Raw genomic sequence first — 6,423 nt, forward strand, 5'->3', positions numbered from 1 at the left:
TCCAAATGGCTGTAGACGTTTTTGTTTGTAACAGAATGTAAATCATCAATGAACAAAATCTCTCTAAATACATGAATTATATAAAAGTATATTAAGATTATCAGCTCAGTTATATTTATGGAACTACTCACTTACTGACTATATATATATATATACATTATTTTTATTTAATCAGTTGTGCCAATCACTTTCTAAAATACACACGTATAACGATCTGAGTTTTGTGCCGACAATTTGTATGTAGGGATGCGGCGTGGCATGGCCAGGTGGTTACGGCACTCGACTAGGAATCTGAGGGTCGCGGGTTCGAATCCCCGTCACACCAAACATGCTCGCCCTTTCAGCCGTGAGGGCGTTATAATGTGACGGTCAATCCCACTATTCGTTATTAAAAGAGTAGCCCAAGAGTTGGCGGTGGGTGGTGATGACTAGCTGCCTTCCCTCTGGTCTTACACTGCTAAATTAGGGATGGCTAACGCAAATAGCCCTCGTGTAGCTTTGCGCGAAATTCCAAAAAACAATGTACGGAGGACGTACTTCGACAAGCTTATTATTCCCCTTCAAGAATACGGATTCTACCACGTATTACAACACTGTTACAAGTATAAATCCGTTAAATGAAACTTATTTTCTTTCTCTTTTGTTTCCATACACTTATGTGAGATGTGTGACAAGAGTTATTAAATCCTTCATTCTTCGAAATTTTCACACAGTCACAAAAAAATCCACGAAGAAAGCACATGTTCAAACTTTCGCGATTTGCTTACTACCCCATTTTGCGTAGAGTATAACGTATCAAGAAGATTATTTATTTAATCAGTTGTTAATGTGCAACGCATGGTCTCAAGCACACCAAACTAGATTAAAATCAATACAAACAGGTTTAAAAAGACTCCAGGATTTCTAGAGTTGTGCATATCAATGCTCAATGCTTAGTTTCTTTCCAGGATTTCCATGGTTGTGCACATCTATGTCCAGTCCTTAGTTTCTCTCCAGGATTTTCACGGTTGCATAGATCTATGTTTAGTGCTTAAGTTTTCTCCAGGAGGTCTGCGGTTGCGTATATCAATGTCTAATCCTTCGTTCCTCTCCGGGATTTCTACGGTTTCGTGTATTTATGTTCAGTGCTTAGTTTCTCTCCAGGTTTCTACGGTTGCGCATATCTATGCACAGCGCTTTGTTTCTATAATAGAAAGTACCTGATCATTTTTGATAAAGGGTGGGGGTGATTTTTGGAAAATAATTTAAACGCTACTTAGATTACTATCTTGGATGAGACTAATAGGAACAACATCGGTAAAATGCCACTTCACGATGCAACCAAGACAGTCTTAAAATTGTTTATAATGTTTCTACCAGCAGATTAAAAAAAAACTCCAAAACAGGTTTCGATTCTCAGATCCAGGAGAAATTTAACGCTGTTTAACTTATATTCTTCTATTCCAATCAACCAATCAAATATTTAACAATACAGTAAAACTTCCTTGACGGCGTCAAACCCAAACATCTCCCGTTGTTGTGCAAGCGCCAATATTCACTAATTATAATACATGTTTATTACGAAACATTTCTACTAATAATTAGCCAATAAAAGATACATTCTGGATATATAGGTCGTTACTTCATTTACATATATAGCAAGTATTATGTTTGAAAGATTACCCTACTCGATCTAATTTCATCATTTTATTTTCACTGACAACAGAAAACAAACCGGAAAGCAATAATGTGGGAATAATTTCGTAGTAACAGTTTACTGATATATAACTAACCGTTCTGACGAAACGATCAGTAAAATCAGAGTTTTCTTACAAAACTATTAGCATCTATATGAGTGGAGACCTCCTGGAATTTGGCCATACAATATTGTATATGTAGAAGCATGTTTTTTCTACCTTTGAAATACATTGTAACAGGCTCGTTAATTTATTTAGTTTTCAAATACCTGCTGTGCTCTGGCATAAATAACGGAACAAACGTAAACTTTTTCCGGTATCCACATTAAGATCACGAGATACTAAACAGTCTCCTTAAATTACAACGGTTACTTCATGGTTAAAATTAGAGAGGAAAAACTTATAAGGGAAGTCAAGTCTTTATTTAGAAGAAGAAAAAAAGACAGTTCTATTAAAATGCAGTTCATCTGGAAAATTGCATTATCGTCACAGTGATCGAACCCCGAGAAATGCAAATCTTAGGCCTAAAACCTTTAAAAGTTCACTGTAAAAAAAATTATCCATTCAAATATACTAGGCCGGCTTAACAAAAGCAAAGAAAAAAACTTCAAAATCATGGGATAAATTTTGTAAGACTAGATTAAACAGCGTGTATATAAATAAAGTTCTACAAAATACAGCACAAAAATAAAGTTCTACAAAATACAGCACAGGCTACAGAAACAGAATCTGACAACAACTTATCTTTAAAAATAACGGAGAAGAGCATACAGAAATAAACGTTTGGTATGAAAAACGAATACTGCCCCAAAGTTTCTACGAACAACTTTATTTAATACAGAACATGGTAATTTTAATTTACATACAGTAACTTCCCTCGAGTAAGGGGGGAGAGGACGTACCTTACTGTAATAAGCTCGGGATTTTGTAAAGCTGTAGAATTTTGTTTTTACAGTGCAAGACGTTTCCGGAGACGTAAGAAATTGTGCTTCCCACGATACACGACAAGCTAGGCCTTGAACAGTTTGCCCTCAAACTGATATATATATATATATATATAATTTTGAGTTCTATTCTCCGTCGGAGTGTGATGCAACTTTTGAAAGAGTTCAGGGAAAAAATGAATGAAACATTAAAGAAAAAACTTCCGTAGTGAGCGGCCTCTGAATATAAAGCCCGTGGGATCCCCAGATGAAGTGTCCCAAGATCATACATCCTACACAAGGAGAGGGAGTCGATTGTGGATGTACCGGTTTAAGAGGGAAAACGTCGCTTGTTGTTTGCGTACACTTATACATGTCGCGGAATGCCGCAGAACGGCGGCCGCGTCCATTCCTACTGACAGGAGGTGCCGGTATGCATGCTATTACGAGTGGGAACCCAAGCGTCATTTGGCATGACTAGGCTTCACTCCGAACTTGTCGGTAGAGGAGGATTTTCTAGCCAACTGTGGCCCGCTCACACCCTTTAAACACATGCAAGGGCACGAACAGCAAGCGACTAGTGCCTAGTCCTTGAGTAGCTATCAAATTTCTACGTTGACTGCGTTCGTTAGAGAGTCCTGCCCCAGCACTGCTGTACATGTATGTTCAAGAAATCTGAAAGATAGACGGGCACTTACCTTAAACGTTACACCGAGCTTTACATGAGGATTCCTGACAAACGTTAGATTTTATTTAGGTCATTCATATTCTAAGTGGTGTGTTTTTTATTATTATCGTGTCTCTCACTTTGCTAACACGATACATACACACATGCTTGGAAGAAAACTCTAAGAAACACCAATTTATTCAATTATCACCGTCTCTATGGAAATAAATATATATATATATATATTATCTATGCCTCCTGATAACCACTTCTGATTCTTTCTTTTACCAAACATTTATATCTAGGTTTTCCCCTAAATTCAAAGACTTTCAATGGAGTTTTACTGAAACTATATTTTTAAACACTCAACAGGCAAAATAGCTTAACGAATACCGAAATCCAGCAATCCTAACAATTTTGACGTTTGCGATAATTTTTAAAATTCACTTCCTAAATCAGAGTAAATTTGTTTATAGTTTTTGAAATATCGCGAGCTCACCAACAAAAAAAGGCCTAGTTATACTTTACTGAGACGATAACCTTGCAATATATATATATTTTTTTTCTACCATCAAATTACAAGTTTCCTTTTCCGCGGGCCTGTTTTGAGGTGCCTGAATGGTAGCCCGCCCGTCTGACCTCACCCGTCCGAGAGGTCTCGGGGTGGTCTGTGTTTGTGGTCGGCGAAATGGTTATAGGTAAGGCGGCATCGTGAAGACAGAAATATCCAATCACTGTCACTGTCACGAGACTCGTGAATTACACGTCAATATCTGTTTACGTTTATATTCTCTTTATTTTCGTAAAATAATAAAGGTTTTAATATCTACGATAAATAACAAATAATTTAAAACCAATTTCTTTTAAATACTTCAATCATAATATATTCAAACGTACTACTTCTACTACGTGAATAGACTAACTTGGATAAAGCTCGTTGATAAACGTTTTCTACATTATTTAAAACGAGCAAGTGATTCCAAAACTCATGCATGTTATATATGATGTAAATACATTAGTTTAAAAAACAAATCATATTACAACCCGTGAGGCTGAATATAATTGTCATCTTTAACTGAAAACTACAAATATTAACTTGCTACACACTAATATATACTTACATACCATAATTCTACATTCTGGTTGACATGTTATATAACCAGACTACCCTACTTTAAGAATGGTATAACCGTTTCGGATTTACAATTACTCAGTTACATCGTTGGGGAGTAAGTGATGTTCAGTACAAGGAATTATAATACTCAGATTTAAAGATTATGTTAAGATCTTACTTCCAGGTTACTTGTATATAGAAATTTATACTATGAATTAAAAAAAAAAGTAAGTGAAACAGGATGTGCCAAAATTTCACCAAACTATGTAATTAACGTCCACCCCGTGTACATGAATCACGTTCACGGTGTACTTACACATGTGCAATCACGTTTATTGTTTAAATAGCTCAAAAAAATTCACAAATGTATTTATGCAATATATTTCGACATTTCCACTAAAAAATATTTGATGAACATCCTTCTTGAAAAAAACGAAAGCTCACCTTAAAAAAAAATTGTTACGTTCAATTAACACAAACCGTGGTTCACCTATACTACGTCATGTATTACATACACAGATGAGCGAGACAGTTGTATGTAAAACCAATGGTCGTCGAGCAGACGTTCCATGCTGCAGGGCGACTACACATTGATTTTAAGTTCATAACTCTTGAACGGGAGAACATTTTCATTCAAGAAGACCTGTCCCGTAATCTTAACATTGTAGAACACATGTCTATAATCTTATTTTGGTGTTATGTTTAAAACAAGTTAGAATTTTTGAGGTTTATTTTTTGTCTATCTTTCGAAAGCCCAGACAAATACTTGCTACCGCACGACAGTGTTTCATAACACCGAGCGAAAATACTTCTAAACGTAAAAACTGATTAAATCCACAACATCAGATGAGGTAAGATATATTTGGAGAATTATCAGCTACAAGGTGAGAATGAATGGTGATAAGACCGATTTATAAAGAACCTAAAATCAAGGAGATTTTGGTGCAGATCGGCTGCACTCACGAGCGAATCTAGGCGCGCTTAACAGCCTCGGCTGAAACCCTCACGACTACGCAAAGGGATAAAGAAAGTGCAAATTAAAATCAGTTAGAGCTTTCCAGGCTTATGGCACTTTTTTTCAATGAAGTATCGAAGCTTAAAGTATAAGGTGGAGACAGTATAACAAGCCTAGCAACAACGAACTACGAGCAGAGGATGTTTTTTTTCGAGGGAACATTTATAGTTATCTCTTGTCGCCATTTTTGTTGAGTGGTGAGGTGGGCTCTCGAGAGTTAGGTTAAATTGGCAGATTTTTTCTAAAATCAAAGCATGCCAGGGCCACTCAATGTGTCAATTCTATTACTAGAAAGTTTAAGGATCATCTACATACCTTTGTTTTCGAGGTCACCCAAAAAATTTTCACAAAAAGTCGAAAATATGCAGCACACCACAAGTTGTCTTCAACTGCTCCTTCCAGTACACCGACATCGGAACGGCGCGTCTACTTGCCTCAATTTGCTGGATGGTTGACGCAAGTCACGTGACCAAAGTCCCGGATTGCTTTTGTTCAGGCCAAGTCAGCAAATCGAAGGATCTGAGTAACGCGCCACGTATATTTATTTCCCTGTTTCCCGCTCGCTCACGAAGCACGTAGAGTGGGGTGATCAGCAGCTTGCGGGAATGAGAGAGAGAAAACTCTAGTTCTGTAGCATGAAACACAAATTTTTGTGTGAAGTATTATAGACAGCTAGGGACGATCTGATACCGGGAATACTAAGCTATTGTACGTAAAAGAAGGATCTATTCTCTATTTCGTCATTGTACAGTTTTTATATGATAACGAAATTTGAAAACAAAATGTTCATACCAATACAAATTCTACTACATACACACAAGCTTTTTTTTAAGTATATAAACATACCGAATAATAATAATTACATTATGACTGTATTAATCTATTTTCAGTCCATAAAACATTCCCATGTTATAAATCATGTAAACCTTAATTCACAAACACCTCCAACTAGAAACCAATGTTTCTGTCGTTGTTATAGACCGTCTCTAAATATCAAACATACAAATCAAATAAAAAAAATATTTTTT

The 6,423-nt window shown here is 36.3% G+C and overlaps 1 protein-coding gene across 1 annotated transcript in view; it reads right to left on the minus strand.

Annotated features, from left to right (window-relative positions):
* LOC106458485 (uncharacterized protein DDB_G0284459-like) overlaps positions 1-5,814 on the minus strand; it is a 78,303-nt gene extending 72,489 nt beyond the window's left edge. Inside the window, exon 1 of the mRNA XM_022384706.1 lies at positions 5,711-5,814. The gene's annotated coding sequence lies outside the window, so the exon portion shown is untranslated. The remainder of the gene's footprint in view (positions 1-5,710) is intronic.
* Positions 5,815-6,423: the final 609 nt, after the last annotated feature.

The sequence above is a fragment of the Limulus polyphemus genome, unplaced genomic scaffold (assembly GCF_000517525.1).
Source record: "Limulus polyphemus unplaced genomic scaffold, Limulus_polyphemus-2.1.2 Scaffold471, whole genome shotgun sequence".
NCBI classification, from domain to species: Eukaryota; Metazoa; Arthropoda; class Merostomata; order Xiphosura; family Limulidae; genus Limulus; species Limulus polyphemus.